This window comes from Vigna unguiculata, chromosome 10 (genome assembly GCF_037176805.1).
Source record: "Vigna unguiculata cultivar grain cowpea cultivar isolate G323 ecotype 2 chromosome 10, ASM3717680v1, whole genome shotgun sequence".
Classification (NCBI taxonomy): Eukaryota; Viridiplantae; Streptophyta; class Magnoliopsida; order Fabales; family Fabaceae; genus Vigna; species Vigna unguiculata.
Window position 1 is genome coordinate 13,328,351 of NC_140801.1, and position 17,697 is coordinate 13,346,047.

Consider the following 17,697-nt stretch of genomic DNA (forward strand, 5'->3'; position numbering starts at 1 on the left):
CCCGCGATTTGGTTTTCCTCTAGAAAAGTCAGCATCGTTAATAGATTACTGGCAATTTTCAGCAACCCTTGGTAAATCAGTACTTACCGGCAATTCTGGAACCCCTACTTTTTATCGGCGGTTCTGGAACCCCCGCTACTTACTGTCGGTTTTAGAACCCCGCTACTTACCGGCAGTTCTGGAACCTCCGCTACTTACCGGCGGTTCTGGAACCTCCGCTACTTACCGGTAGTTCTGGAACCCCCGCTACTTACCGCCGGTTCTAGAACCCCCGCTACTTACCGGCAGTTCTGGAACCCCCGCTACTTACCGGCAGTTTTGGAACCCCCGCTACTTACCGACGGTTCTGGAACCCCCGCTACTTACCGGCGGTTCTGGAACCCTCGCTACTTACCGACGGTTCTGAAACCTCCGCTACTTACCGGTTGGAACCCCCGCTACTTATCGACGATTCTGGAACTTCTGCTACTTTCTGGAAGTTTTTCAAACCTCTGTTGGTTTTCAATTTCAATCAATTTCAACGTTTTTAAATCCCTGGTGGAGTGTTTTCACTCCTACAATGCAATTCATTATTATAGATGACTTTTGCTTGGTGTTTTAAATCCCTTTAATTTTATTTGTTGCACTTTTTTAATGCACATAATTCCTGAAACATATCAAATAATAAACAAAAATTCTAAAATTTTGATATTTGTTTATAACTAGATATAATATATAAAAACAAGAAAGTTTGTTTGCTCAAGGTAAACAATAAAATTTAAATGTTCAAACTAGTAAAATATTACAATATCTTTGTTTCTTCATAAAAGTAAAATAGTAAAAGTCTAATATACCATTCTTCGACTATCAGTCTTGATCTTAATCTGAATCATTTGTTTCTTCATTAGGAACACTCCCTTGATCAGACACCTAACATAAAAGAAACCATAATTAGTAACATTCATTACAATATAAAATATATATTAATATACTAAAGATTTAATTATTACCGGTGATATATGAAACATAGGAAAGTCTTGAGGCAATTTTCCTTGATAGTTTTGTACAAAGAAAGTCATCATTGCCTTCATTTCATTGACCTGTGATGTTAATGAAGAAACCTATTTTAAAACACAATTAATCAAACTAATCAAACTATTTTAAAAACATATATAAGGTTACTGCCCAAGGCAACCCAAACCTGTCTTAAATTCTACATACCAGCAATCTATATTTGTTCACAATTTAGTTATTACTAATGATGATGTGTGTTGGGTGCTGTGATTTTAAATTGCAATTGTGCTACTGTTTCTGAAATTACCAAAAAATTATAAGCAGATAGGATTATGACAACAATATCAGATTGCAATTTGTTGCAATACTAAAGATAAATGCAGAGTATCATATAAACATGAGAATTCTTGATTGGATAACATTATAGATGTTGATTTATAAGTGCAATCTATTTAAATTCTTATTAATTATTTGGTGCAGCTGTGATGATAAATAAAAGTCTCCAATTTTCATTCAGATGAAATAATACATTAACAATTAGATAGGTAAGAGTTGAGCTGTGGGATTTGTTCATTATTTATACACCATACAAAAATTATATACAAGCATTCATGGCCTTATTCCATTTGTCTGCATTATTTAAAACTAAAGAACAGTCCAGGTTTTGGATGCAGGTTAAAGTCACATGTATTTAGTAAATAGATGATTCAAACGGGTTAACGTCACATGTATTTAGTAAAGCTAACATTAGAAAAGAATAAAGATGAAAAGGATTGGTTAGGATTTTTATTCGGATTCTCCACTGTTGAAAATACTGAAGTATGGATACCAGTTTCAGTTGGACACTCCAACCTTTGTTTGAAGGTGATAGTGCATATTAGACCAAGGTTTTCAGTCAAATGACGACTATTTTTCTTGATGGTGATATGAGATGGAATCAATGTCTTAAAGAAGAAAAGGAATTCGCCATGTGGTATATTCTAGCATTCTCCAATCCAGTGCAAAATGCACAACATCATTAAAAGGTAGAAAATATGCTTAAAATAGTTGTAGGCCATGACTAGTTTCCTAAAATGATTGAAGGCCATGACTATTTTCCTAATGCAACTATGCAATTATGAAAGTTTATGCATAGACTTCGAATCCTAAACTAAGTTTGAGCCATAATAATAAACAGGATGAGTTTATCCCCTCTGTTATCAATACCAGATATTAGACATGTTCTGTAGAGAAAATATGTACCATATATTGCAACCAATGTGACAAATGCAAAAATGACCAAGAAAATGTTATAAAATGTTACTAACCTTGTTTTGTAATTGTGTATAAGAAGGAAAGCTTGAAGATTTCCTACTACATGAATGAGCATTGAAGCCAAACACTTTATATGGGCAAGGTCCCAAACCGAAACCCCTAACACGTCCACAATGTTCTTGACTTCCAAAAGCATGAGCTAAGGAATCATTAATTGATATATCTTTTGATTGGGATGATGATAATTTTGATTCATACGCTTGAATCTTTTCCTATATAGAACACATGAAGAAACTAAATAAAATAACATGAAGTGTGAAAGATAATTATAGACTTTATTAGAATCAAACTTACACTAATTTCCCTTGCTTCATCACGAACAAATGTTCCATTAACACGTTTGTGTGTGGCTATCCATACTTCTCCTCTACTGACCTTATGGCCACACTCTTTTTCATATAAAATTGAAGAAAAAGTATATTACATAATTCAAAAAATTAAAACAAATTTCACATGAAGATATATAGTATTGTCATTACCATTTCATCTCTTTTTCTTGCAATGCTCTTAGATCCACCTGTATGAACAATGGTTTACTTTGTCCTATTCTCTCTATTTTGGAAGGCATGGTCCTAATAGTCAACATATAGAAATTAATAATTATGAATAAGATTGATGGAAAAAATTTTCAATTGGACCTTTGTGTTTGAATTTAGACGATAATCAACAAAAGAAGCCCATTGATCTCTATCTATTCCTTTTGGAGCCATTGCGATGAATTCTTCTCTAGTACGTGTACCATCATTCCTTTGTTGCCATAATTCCTGGCGATAGTCTCTCCACTTTGTGTTAAGTGATTTGAGAACATGGTTTACATGAACATCATAATGGACATCAAACTTAACCTTCAAAAAATGAGACAATTAAAATTAACAACAATCATAGTATAATTAAATTATAAATTCAACTTTTACATTCCTTACCTGAATAGTGTTTTTAAGTATATCTTCTTTATAATCTTTAGGAATCTTCCACCAATTAGAATAGCTAATAGGAAAAGCATTGAAGTTTCTTGAAATACTACCTAAAAACCTATTCAATAATGCTCCACTATCTCCAATTGGTTGGCCCTCATTATTCCATTGCATAACAATCCTTTCATTAGTAGGTAAATTCCATACTCGTAGCTGTTTTGTATTTATCTTTCCTTGATCATCTATAAAGTTTGAAAAACAGATTAAATAGGCCATTATTTGCAATATTACTAATGACTTCATGCAAAAATCTATATGATTAAAAACAGAATCTTAATAACAATACCATATCAAATTATAAATAAGAACAAGTATAAACAAGGACAAGTTCTTACTGCTTGAAAACATTCATATATACCAAAGTAATGTAACATGATTAAAAACTACAAAGATTAGTAAAAATAATTGATAGATAATGAGTAGTTTGTTGTGAGTAATTTTCAAAGAATATGTATAATTTTAATAGTTGCATACCAATAACATCAATAAACCATGCTCTTTTTAGTGCTGCAAGTCTTTGTTGAACTTCTTGCAACTCAGTCTCGTCACTTTCTTCCTCTTCCCTTTTCAGAATATACATATGATGTACGAGTTGAAGATATCCTTACTTTCAATGTTCTTGGAAGTAAACTAGTTGAATGAAAAACAAAAGCAAGTGTGCATAATGATTGAAGGATTAATAAATTCAAAAAATACATCAAACATATATTACTTGGCTGAGATGCACGTGCGAATGGAGGGGGATCCTGTTCATTACTTGGCTGAGGTGCATGTGGAGGTGGAGGGGGAACCAATTCATTACTTGGTTGAGGTGCAGGTGGAGGTGGAGGGGGAACCTGTTCACTACTTGGCTGAGGTGCAGGTGGAGGGGGATGGGGAGCATGTTCATTACTTTGTTGAGGTTGAGGTGCAGTTGGAGGTGGAGGGGGAAATGGAAAACCTGTTCAGTTTTGGAAAATGAATCAAATTGTTGAAAATTTAATTATTGCAATTTATATATGGAAAAAAAATTAGTAAGAGAGTTGAGATATGTAACCAGGTTTAGATAGACGTTGAAGATGTGTAGAATGAGTAAACTTAGGTGCAGGAAATGGTATATGCACTTGTGTAACTAACTTAGACTTATTTAAGGTTGCAAATTTATTCTTGAAGACTCCAGACTTAGATTTATGATCAACTACTTGTCCCATGTAGAAAAGGACTTATGAGTGGTGTGTACATTTGATCTATTATTCTTGGTTGATGTTTTCTTCATCTTCAGGTGGCCTGCAAACACTTCAAAATCAATAGACATACTTGTTTTCAGTAAAATAAGATAAGATGCCTTGTCAGCGAAATTTTGCTAGTCAGAACATTCTTTTTAATTGTGTTCAAAATGCGCAACATTATGTCACAGAAGAAAGATTCAGATCAAAGTTATCTTGCTAACCATAAAAATAATGTCATCCACTATTTGTTTGCTGCAGTATCATCCACTATGTTGATCAGAAAAATGTCGCTCAAAATATCCAATTAGAATTGAGAGTTTTTGAAGCACGAGTACCATATAAATGAAAAGATGAAAGGATTACAAGTGTTGAACGAGATCAAAGAATTTGAGATGCAAATAAAGAAGGAATCATAAACAAATAAAAAATACCCCAACAATACAAATGTTGGAAAAATAACAAATGGGCAGGACTGCCCTCTGCCTATGCTAAAATAATCCATTTATAAAACTAATTAGAAGCAGGACTCATCTAAATTACGACCTGCACTTCAAGAGGTAACCCCCACACACATATATCAATGAATATATCAATGAATGATCTAAATCATAATAGCCTATTTAAATTGTCACGTCATATATATATATATATATATATATATATATATATATATATATATATATATATATATATATATATATATATATATATATATATACATATATATATATATATATATATATATATGTATATATATCAATGAATGATCTAAATCATAATAGCCTATTTAAATTGTCACGTCATATATATATATATATATATATATATATATATATATATATATATATATATGTATATGTGTATATATATACATGTATATATATACATATATATATATATATATGTATATATATATATATGTATATATATACATGTATATATATATATATATATGTATATATATATATATATATATATATACATATATATATATATATATATATATATATATATATATATAAAAGGCAAAGAAACACATTTTAGTTATATGTAATGTGGCTAACTGAGATGTCATGATATATGAACCATTTATTAGTATTTATTGTTTGAGTTGTGTACATTTGAAAACAGTTTTCTAATGAAAGTAACTTACACATGTAATGAGTTCATTTCTATTTAGTTATTTTGTAACTTACACATTCATTAGAGATAAGAGGGTAGCATGTTCAAACAAAGGAGATACTGACTATACCATTAAACAAGAATATAATCAACTACTACTTAAGCTATACTGATTCAGTAAAGGTTACCTAAAAACTACCTATATTCAGATATACTAAAAGTATATTTCTAGAGAGAAGTTAGATATACTGAAATTATTATGTGGAATAGATTGAAAAAGACAAGATATCAATTCATAGAGTGAAAGTTTCACAAGCCTTTATTTATGGATTAGGAAAAAGAATGTGTTGTGACAATTACCTTACTAGTTGTATATTTCCATCCTCATATGAAAATAGTAATTCTAAGTCTTGTTGCTCAAATGGTTCATATTGATGAAAATTGTCAACATCATATTCACCCATGTTATACATATCTTTAGGCTTTAAATGTACACGTATGCACCAATTTTTATCCAACTCATCTTCTACATGTTTCACCAAAATTAATGTGAAGCATTGTGTGAGTGTATATATATATATATATATATATATATATATATATATATATATATATATATATATATATATATATATATATATATATATATATATATATATATATATAACTGGAAGGGCTGAAACTAAAGCAGGAAAACATTAACCAGAGTTCAATGTTATCTATTTGAGCATGGTGAGTGGAGGATCAAAAATTGAAAGAAAAAAGGATTGTTGGTGTGTAAGATATTTGTTAAAATTAATCTTTCTTAAAATAGAGCACGTGTGTGGTAACCATCAAGGTTCAACATCATGTGTTGCAACCTATCTGATAATAAATTGATTGCTCATGGTTCACACACCAATCAATTGTTATCCCACTTTCATGGTTGATAATGTCTCCAAAACAATTATCACAAACCAAAATTGCCTTTTGTATGTGAATTCATTCCTTATATTTCTCTTTCATACCTACCCTACATACATAAATCTATAAAAACCTTTACAAAGATAAAAAGGAAAAAGTTCAATTATTCATGTGAATCTTCAAAAGTCGCATCAAACACATGAGGTAATTAAGAAAAGTATAGAATATTCTATTTTAAAAATGTTACTGGTAAGTGATGAACATAACATTAATTAAATATTTTATTTTCTTAAAAAACATTAAATAATTAATGGTATACTTTAAAATTTGAAAGAAATCTGAGAAGACAAAAAATATCAATACTGTTTCACAAAGAACTAACCATATGCCATTCATCTAAATAGTTATGGAAAAAAAGTTTAAAAGTTTAGTTTATCAACCACACTATCATTTGATGTAATTAGGATATCTAAAACAAAAATGAAGGACATAACGAAGTAACTTACAGATACAGGAATGATAGCTATCCAGAAATATATGTTAGATCCTGCATAAGACAACCAAAAAAATAGTCATTTGTAAGCTTCTTCTAACAACATGCAAAACTAAGATTGACTTCACCATAAGATGAAATTTCAAAACTCTAATATTGAAGGTTGATTAGGAATATGAAATTGTAAGTACAACTGTCACCCGATAAGAACCACTTTCAACCATCTGTTATACAAAATAATAGAAGGGATGTTGTGATCTTATTGAATTACCATTTGCATATATTGTACTGGCACTGCATAAATCAAACTTTAGTTGATTGTAAGAAAATTTGTCTTTCACAATAACTCTATGCCGAATTGATTAGCTGAAACAAAAAACACTCACAACAAAAGACTAAATCCAAAAATTTCCATCACATTAGCAAAAACAAACAATGGCAGTAATAAGTGCAGTAATGCCAACAACAATGGCACATGTACGAATAGTTCCATGAAAATATTCACAAATCTTGAAGGCTGTTGTCTGCTCTCCATTTTCTGGTTTATGAGGGCTTAGGAAAGTATTTACTTGCAGTATACAAGACAACATATAATAGTGAATCCAAATTTCACATGTGTCAAGCTCACACAAAATCCCCACAATGTTATAAACTTATCCCTCATTTCCCTTAAAAACTTTCACTTATCACAAACAACATGAAACTTCAAAACATGTCAATTGAAATTTTATAAGATCTCTTAACTCCACCTTGAAACTTTTTTCCTTCAACCAGATCGATATTGTCGCAACCGGAATCGCGACGGGAAGGCGAATCGAAAAATAAAACGGGTTAAAAAAAAGATTTGGGAGTCGCCACCATAGTTATTCTGGAAAACTATGGAAAACCATAAAGATAAGACAAGTCTGCGAAAAAACCATATTTTAGATTCGGGAGTCGGTTACGCGTAGGGAAGGTGTTACCACCCTACCGCGCCCGCCCGAGGGCGGTACCTTTAATTAAAAATGCAAAGTTGATGTGGTTTTCAAAATATTAATTTTCCCCAAAAATAGTAAGACAAAAATGTTAAAAAGAAACAAAGATATATTTTTAAATTTTTTGGGCCCGACAAGGATTGACCTTGGTCCTACGTATTCTCATTAAAAATGAGAAATCAGGGTTACGTAGTTCTTTAAAAGATATTTGGAAAACATTTTTTTTAAAAAAAAGATTTAATTTTTTGGAGGTGAACCTGACAAGGACTGACCTTGCTCCTACGTATCTCACAATGGAGAATCAAGGATCACGTAGTTCTTAAAAAGATATTTTGTTTAAAAACATTGATGTTTTTATATTTTGAAATTTTATATATTTTTTGGTGTTTTTGAATCATTTGAAAATAGGTGCCATACGATGCGAGCGATCGGACAGACACTAAAATATAAAGAAAACTATTTTAGTATTTTTTTTAAATTATTTGGAAGAATAAAGCAAAAAGAACATTTTTCATTTTTTTATATTTTTTTCTATTTTTTTTTTGCAATTTTTGATAATTTTCAAATATTTTTTTTATAAATAAAAAGAAAAGAAAATAAATAAAATAAATAAAGAAATAAATAAATAAATAAAAGATAAATAAATAAATAAGAAATTAATAATAAAAAAAAGACAATTTAATTAAAAAAAGAAAGTAGAAAACAAAATAATGAGAGTATGTGAGTAATTAGTGGGAGGTACATGAAGTAAATGAGGTTTGTTTATTAAGGGCGGGGTGCAGTAAATAAAGTATAAAACAAACCCAAAATAGGAGTAAAAAATGAGTGTGGGAGTTAGTAAACTTAGGGGTGCAGAGAGTATATGGGACAGGCCCAACTGAAATACAAAGAAGGGGTGTAGGGATAAGAAATGGAGGGTGCATGAAGAAAAGAAATGAGGAGACATAACATAGCATATGGGGGTGGATGAGGTAAAAAACATGGGTGCATATGGTAATGGAGGGGTGCGAAGAATAAAGATGGAAGTGCAACGAGCAGAAGCGCGTCAGCCCCATTTCCATTCAAAGTAAACCTAATTTAAAAAAAATGAAGCTTCTTCTTTTTCCAGCAGCCTCTTCTCCTTTCCCCTTCGAACCACCACGACTCCAATCTGCCACCGCGCGTCCCCGCTCCGCTTCACCACGCCACGACGCAACTGACTCACCGGCGACACCCATCGACACCGGAGCCCTCCACGGCAGCTTGACCGCTTCGTCCTCACACGCACGTCGAACTTGTCGGCTTCCGCATTTCTCACACCTCTGACGGCCAACCGACGTCGCTGCCATCACCTCCATTCCATACCGGGCCGTCGCCGTGAACTGGGGACACTGCCGGAGTTACAAGTTCGGCTCCCTCTTTCCTCACATTAACGTGGCCGAACGTTAGCGCTAGCCCACATACGACTCGCAGCGACGCGGTGAAGACCCGACTCGCCGGCGGTTCCTTTTACCCTTGATTTCTCTGTTTCGATGTTGGGCTGCGATGATGAATCGTAGGGATGGGTTGTAACAGAAAGAAGGTGGTTTCTATTGATGATGAAGAATGGGTGTGGTTGTAGTGCAAAATAAGAGTCCAAAATTGAATCTGCTGTTGGTGATGAAGGTTCGTTGCGGGTTTATGATGAGGGTGATGGTGGGAGAGTTTGTGTTGCGCAGAAATAATGGGGGTGGAGTGAAAATGAAAGGATGAGTGGACTATGAAGGATGATGGGATGCAGTGTGGATGACCGTGTGAGTACTGCTTTCGGGTCTATGTTTTATTTTTTTATTTTTATGCAGGTGTGACAAGAAAGTTAGTGAAAATGTGTTCTGCAGAATATAATTGTTGGTGAAATGTTTGGGTTCTGGTTTGGCAATTTCTTGCAGGTAGAAGGTGATGAGGGAAAGATGATGGTGGCGAGAGAGATTGAGGGTGAGGTTATTTTCCCGCACTCATTCGGGCAGCAGTAACACCCAAATAAGAACATATCTTAACAACAGCAGATAAAAAAAATAAATAAAAAACAATAAAAATAAAAAATAAAAAAACATTGTGCTCTGTTCTTTACTGTACCCAGGTGCGATGGGAATAAACAAAATGAATAACAGATGTAACTATGCTCATCTCAAACCATCTTTCATCTATACATTCATGAACATCAATATCAAATCATGTGTTAACATAAGCTCTAATTCATACACCCATGAACATCAACAACAACATCAAGTCACGGTAACATAAGCTAAGGAGGAGTTAAGAACACTTACCGTGAAAATAAAACTTAATGTAGTAACAACTTTGCTTTCGTTTTCAAATTTGACTCCTTCTCTCCCTCATTGATTTCTAGTGCCCTCTCCCCTCTCTGTAGTAATCCAAAAAAAAGACCCCTCCTCTCATGAATCTTCCCCTTTTTATTATGTAACCCTTTGCACCTTCCAATCTCGAAATCTGGGATAAGGTTGAGAGTAGGTGTTGCTTCCTGCTCCTTCAGCCATCATGACCCTGCTACATGTCATTCCCAATACAAAACCATGATAGCCTAGCAGGCATGGGTCTGATAACAGAGACCTTACGTTACCTCTTTCTTTCCCTTTTTCCCTTTTCTTTTTTTTTACTTTACCTTTTTTTTTTGGTTTTGTTGTTTTTTTCTTTTTTTTTATTAAAATAGAATGAGAGACGTAAAACAAAAATGGAGCTGTAATAATAGAAAGGAAAATAATGTAATAATACAAATAATAAGCCCAAATAAATAAATAAAACAAAATTAAATTAAAAGAAATAAAATAATAATAATAATAATAATAATAATAATAATAAACAACATAGATATTTTTATTTTATTTTTTTTCTCAAACTAAAACATATATTTTTTCTTTCATTAATTATTTATTTATTTATTCTTCTCAATTGAACTTTAATTAATTGATTTTTTATTATTTTTATCATTATTACCCGGACGAAATTGGGTGTTGACAGATATTATGGTGAATAAAGAGTTCAAAGTTCCATTAGAAGCTTTCTCACATGTCGGCAACCTGTAATGACAGCCCCCAACGCCTAACAGCAAAACATCATTGCACTCAAACTTCACCATCTCCTTCATGTCTTTGGAATTGAATTTCATGCCATGTTCACTCGGGAGTTGATGTCTCCTCCAACTTTAGAGAAAAAGAACCTTTCCTTCACGAGCTTGGAATTAAGCCAAATAAAATCTTGAGAAGTGTAAAACCAAATACAGTAGATTTAAAATCAAAGAGACTGAATTGAAAAAATCACGTTTCATGATTGATCACATAAGAAAATCTTGCCACCTTTGTAACACAATCCATGTTCCCCAATATCATCAACGAACTTGCCATAGCTATACCTCAAAGGCATTCTCCCCAAGACCCTATGAAACTCCCCAATACACCATCCTCTTCTCTTCCTATGCTCCCCTTTCCTACTACTCAACCCTACTCTTTTCGCCCCCACCAACAATGGATCCACTTGTGTCTCCTTCGCCACCACCAAATTCATCAACACAGCCACATAGTTCCGGACTGCAACCATGATCCCCCGCGCACGCGCGCCATGCCAACCCCACCCACACATGTGTACAGAAACAAGTTCACAGAAATGTCTCAAATGGAAATAGGTTCGGTGAAATTAAATTTCAAAAATGTGGATTATCAAATGGAGTAGGAATTTTCTAATTGGTAGCCCACACATCAAACACAAACTTATACCCCTTTTACCTTTTGCAAAAGCAAAAACACAGATTATTTTAAAAAATAATGAAGAAAAATTAAGGATTAGTGCGAACTGGATATTGTGAGAGCTAAATAGGTTTCTGAATTGAAAATTATACCTATTTTGATATACGAGATGACATCCAGTTGCAGTGTTTGCGGTCACCGCTGCTACTTGACAACACTAAGTTAGAATAGGGAAAATAAACAGTGAGTTAGGGTAGTGAGATGAAATAAAAAAGATGAAATGAAACTTGAAAACGAAAGAGCAAGGGATGCGAAATCGAACTTCAAATTAAGAATACAACGTAGTGATGCGGAAGATGAAAACATGAGATACAATCAGAATGAGAAATAATTATGAAATTGAAAGAGAAATAGTGATGAAATAACATGGAGAATGAAAAGGTTGTTACCTGGGACTTGAAATTTGATTAGAATGGAAGAGTGATGAAGGAGAACAAAGAGAGCTTCTGAACCACGTGGAGCACGAAAATAGAGACAAAGTGTTTTTAGGTTGATAAGGTTATGGAATGTTGTTTAGGAATGGTGTTCTATAGCACGTGGCCCTATTCAGAGACAAAGTGCAAATTTTAAAAATTATGAAAGCAGAAAAATGAAATAAACATTGGGAATTTAAATTTTATTGGGGTTCTTAAGAAAACCCCTGGTATTTAACAAGGGTTTTCAAAACCTCTCCTATGTCCATTTCTTTCTAGAGGTTATTATAACCCTTGTTAATAAACCCCTACTAAAATTTTATATTTTTGTAGTGATAAATGTATTTTGTAAAATATTTCCAAATTCCGCAATCCAAAAATCTAAAGCATAGAATATTTCACATTTCTAACACACATAGAGAAACCTGGGTGAAAAAAAGTAATTACCCTAGCCTTGATCAATCCCGTAAAAGCAGGCTGTCTTAAGAAAATTTTAGGTTAAAATACTTTTTTGGTCCCAATTTTCATCATGTTTTGTCAAATAAGTCCTAATTTTGGTTTTGTGTTCAAATATGTCCCAATTTTTGTTAATTTTGTTCAATTGGATCCTTTTTTGCTAACACCGTTTAAATCATTAACGACTATGAACAGTGACTGCACGTGTCACTTCGTGATTTTTTTTGAATTTTATTTATTTATTTTTTATTTTTTTGAATTTTTTGAATTTTTTAGAATTTTTTTTAAATGTCCACGTGTCAACCCAGTAGCGTGTCATGTGTCAAATTCAATGTTTTATATTTAATTTGGTCCATATATTTGTTATTTTTGTTCAGTTTAGTCCCAATTTTTGTTACCATGAACCAATTTGGCCCTTCTTCAAATTAAAACCAAATTTATTTTTTATATTAAAATTCACATTTTTTATTAAATATTTTTATATAATATATTAAATTCACATCATTATAACTTTGATATAAAAATTAAATTTGGTCACATCTTCGATAGGGACAAAATTGGTCAATTTTAAACAAAATTGAGACTAAATTAAACAAAAATAAGAAATATAGGGACTAAATTAGATATAGAACATTGACTTTGACATGTGGCACCCTACTAGGTTGACACGTGGACATAAAAAATTTAAAAAAAAAATTAAAAAAAATTAAAAAAAATCCAAAAAAAACCCAAAAAAATCACAAAGTATTTTAACTAAAATTTTAAATCCTGAAATTGGCCTCTGTCCTAATAGTTAAAACAAAGTCACAAGTTTAGCGTTTCAAATGCTATAATATAGGAAAATGATATAGTAACATTTACTTTTTGACAACTTATCTCACAACGTGATGTGACATATGTTTTTCAATTTTTTTTTTCAATTTTCACGATGGTATTTTTTGGAAGAAAGTGGGAGGAAAAAAAAGTAAAAAGTGGGAGTGGAAATTGAAGGAGAAAAAACAGAAAGCGCAAGTGCAAATGGTTGAACTAAAGAACATTTTGTTCGTCGTCTTCAACTAGTGATCTTCGTCTTCAACTGCCACTCTTCATCTTTAACCCCTATTTTTCTTAAAACCCCTATTCTTCTTCTTCATCGCAATAGTGTGGGTTTACCCATTAGATGAAAGCTTCAACAATTCGACGTTAGTATCCATTGGGGTGGAAAGGAGGGATATTTGTTGTTGTTTGTAGTGCCTTCATCGTTGTAATGGTGTAAGTTTGTGGGTCTCGTCTTTGTGGTGGAATTTAATCGGGGTTGCTTCTTTGAAAGGTGTGTGGTGGTAAGTTGTATTTATTTTTGCGTATTGCTTGTGATTATTTTTGTGTAAAAAGTAATAACGAAGATGGGTTTTTGTTTTAAATGTGGGTTGTTGAGGTTAGGGTTAATATTTTGTGTTCTTATTTTGGTTATTGTTTCTGAAATGTTTCTAATTACATTATTCTTGGATTAAGTCAATAAACTGTAAATCCACATATGTGCTTACTTACGACTTAATATATGCGAACTCATGTTGTATGATTTGCACATTATATATCCTTGGTAGTTATAGTGGAGCAAAAGTGATTTTGCATTTGTTAACTTATTGAGTAAATTGTAAATCCACACTTGAGATATAATTACTGCGTATACTTGCTCTATGATTTTCACATTAGATATCCATGTTACTTATAGTGAAGCAGGGATGATATTCATTCATTGGTTTACTGAGTAAACTGTAAATCCAAATATGTGCTTACTTAAGAGTTCATAATTGCGAACCCATGATCTATGATTTGCACATTGGTGACCCTTGTTAGTTATAGTCGAGTAGGGATGATATTCAGTGATTGCCTTATTGAGTACATTGAAAATCCAAATATATGCCTACTAATGAGTTAATAAGTGTGAACCGATGGTCTAAGATTTCTACATTACATATCTATATTAATCATATCTTGAGCAGGTCTCATATTTTGTGATTGACTTATTCAGTAAAGTGTTATCCGAATTATGTGCTTACTGATGACTCAACCATGTGCATTAGTGCGAGCTAACTTATAAGAAGTTATTGGCTATCCTTTATATTTGTACAAGTTATATCATATATACATGTTATTTTTGCATTCAGGTTTGCTGGTGTGATACATTTCATTTAAGTGATGAATTGGACTATTTATCAGACTTATTATTTTGGCGTACCTCACTAAGGATAAGTGTTTGCATGAATTATGGTGACCTAACTTCTTCATCAAAATAAGTGATTTTAGTGAAGACAATGATTGCAGTGGTGACATGCAGGCTGGTAGTAAGGTATGTTATTTTTTTTAATTCAAAATGAAGTGGTCAGTTTTAATGATAACTTTTTTGCAGACTTGTACGCATTCTTGTGGGACCAAATACATTGGTTTTCTAAATAACAAGTTAATTGCGCAACAAAAGTCGCTTCTTCAAGGAACATCGCTTGGATGGTTGACCATGTTGAAAGGATTAACCAAGAAAACGTTTCAAGAGTCAAGCTATACAAACTCCCTTTCAGACCTACGCGGGGAGAAAGCGACAAAATTAAAAGATTTGGCATTACTGAATTTTGTAGTGGTTTTTGTGGCAATGTAATCAAGTTGATTTTTTTTCATGTGCAAAGATTATTATACATTAGTAGTAGTGTTTTATGTTTTTAATTATGGATCAAATGTTGTTGGTTTATGAGCTTGTTTAAGTGATATTATCTTGAGCAACATTATAATTGGAAGTGATACTTTAGTAATCCACTATGAGTAGTAGGTTCTAACTACGTGCTTACTCCTGGGTAAGTAAGTGCAAATCCAAGTTAAAGGATTTCCACATTAACTTTCCAAGGATAGACAAGTTGACCATGAATGATTTGGAGAAGGTTCTACAACTTCATTTCGCAAGTGTTTAAACTGATACTAACTTGATAGTTTTTAGTCCTTTAAACCAAATGACAAGAAATACTTTACAAATCCACTATCAACACTAGTTGTTAACTGATATATAAATAAGTGCTAACTCATGCTATTCGTTTTGCACTTTCACGAAACCTCTTACCAAACCTTAGCAAGTGTTGACTATGATGGTTTTAATTAGAAAAGGAAAATGATATTGTGATATTCACTTTTTGATGATATTACCTTCATTTATGAACATATTAAATTAACTTAACACGAGGGAGTAAATTAATCTATTCCCCTGAGTATTTGCTTACGCCTAAGTAAATAAGTGTAAACCAAAGTCAAATGATTTGTACATTAACTTAATTGGGAAAGAAAAGTTCACCATATATCATTTGGAGAAGTTGGGTGGATGAGTGAAGTATACAACTTCATTTTGGAAACATTTAAACTAATACTAACTTTATAGTTTTAGTCATTGAAATGAGAGGAATTACTTTAGAAATGCACTATCAACAGTAATTGCTAAGTGATATATAAGTAAGTGCTAACCCACGCTATTCGTTTTGTACTTTCATGAAACTACTTACCAAACCTTGGTAATTTTTGACTGTGATGATTTTAAAAATTGATGATATTACCTTCATTTATGAACATATTAAATTAAGTTAGCATGAGGGAATAAATTAATTTATTCCCCCAAGTATTTGCTTAGTCTTGAGTAAATAAGTGCAAACTCAAGTTAAAGGATTTGTACATTAACTTAATTGGGATAGACAAGTTCACCACGTATCATTTTGAGAAGTTGGGTTGATGATTAAAGTCTACAACTTCATTTTGGAAGCGTTTAAACTGATACTAACTTCATAGTTTTAGTCCTTCAATTCAAATAAGAGGAGTTACTTTAGAAATGCACTATCAACAGTCATTGCTAAGTGATATATAAATAAGTGCTAACCCATGCTATTCATTTTGCGCTTTCATGAAACTGCTTACCAAATTGTTAAGACTCCGACAAGTGTACCAGGTCATGTAAGTAGTAACTGGTAAGACCGGGATATCATTTCCCAAGAGACTCGTGTATACTAAATAATTGTGTAATTATTGACTCATTTAAACTAAAGAATAAATCCATAATTTGGGTTTTTGTGTGCAAGAAAGTAAATATTTCATAAACAAGTAAAAGGTGAACTTGGATATTTGAAAACTCTAGAAGATGGAAAAGACTAGAAATGCAATGAATTGATATTGTTGGGGTTAGACTTCACCTACTTCACTCTCATCTATATAAAACAATAAAACTCTTCTCCATTAAATTACTAATGTCAACCCACAAGTCCACTCAAACCCTAATCCCTTAGTTGAATGAGCCCAGGTTTCCTTATTAAGAGTCAATTCCTTAAATCCCTAAATAAGCAAACCCGCTTTACAAACTAGGGTTTAAGACAACTAATGGGTCAAGTTCCATTCGTAAATACAAGTTCCATTAGGTATCTTGTTCCAATTCTACGTTTCAAGAGATATTTTCTAATACCTAATGACCTAAATATCATGAAATGAATGGTTAAAACAAAGCAAGCTTTAAGTACATAAACAAGGATACTAGAAATTAATGGAAGAAGCATATATACATTCAAATCATTCACAAATACATGAAAATTCAGTGGCTACATCTAACCCCAACAAAAATGGGTTTAGCTCTCCATTGTCATGGAGAGCCCAAGCTTACACAATGGAAGTGGAAGAGGGAAGAGATACAAAGTGGAAGAAGGGGTAGTTGCCACTAGCCCTAGCAGACCTCCAAGTGCTCTAAAACGTGTTGCTCGAGCTCCAAAACCTCCAAGATGAGTTTCCCCTCGTGAAAACAGAAGAAAAAGAGCCAACTTGATACATCAGCGAAAACTAGTGCCTGGCAAAAGCCTCTCACCGCCAGGCACGAGGTACCAAATAGTACTGAAAACCTGCATCTACCACCTGACGGTGTCCAGGTGCCGCCAGGCAGTGAGCTGCTAGAAGCTGGCTGGCGCTGACTACCTCTTACACCTGGCGCTGGTCTTGTGTCGCCAAGCACTTCCTGTTGACATTTTTTATCTTCTCCCTGCTATTCCGGGTCACTCATTTGTCTGGATGTTTGGAACAA

General features: G+C 32.8%; 2 pseudogenes; both read right to left on the bottom strand.

Moving 5' to 3' along the window:
• Positions 1-858: 858 nt before the first annotated feature.
• LOC146882170 (uncharacterized) lies at positions 859-3,861 on the bottom strand (annotated as a pseudogene).
• Positions 3,862-11,281: 7,420 nt separating this feature from the next.
• Positions 11,282-11,596, bottom strand: LOC146882171 (glycosyltransferase family protein 64 C3 pseudogene; annotated as a pseudogene).
• Between the last annotated feature and the right edge of the window lie 6,101 nt (positions 11,597-17,697).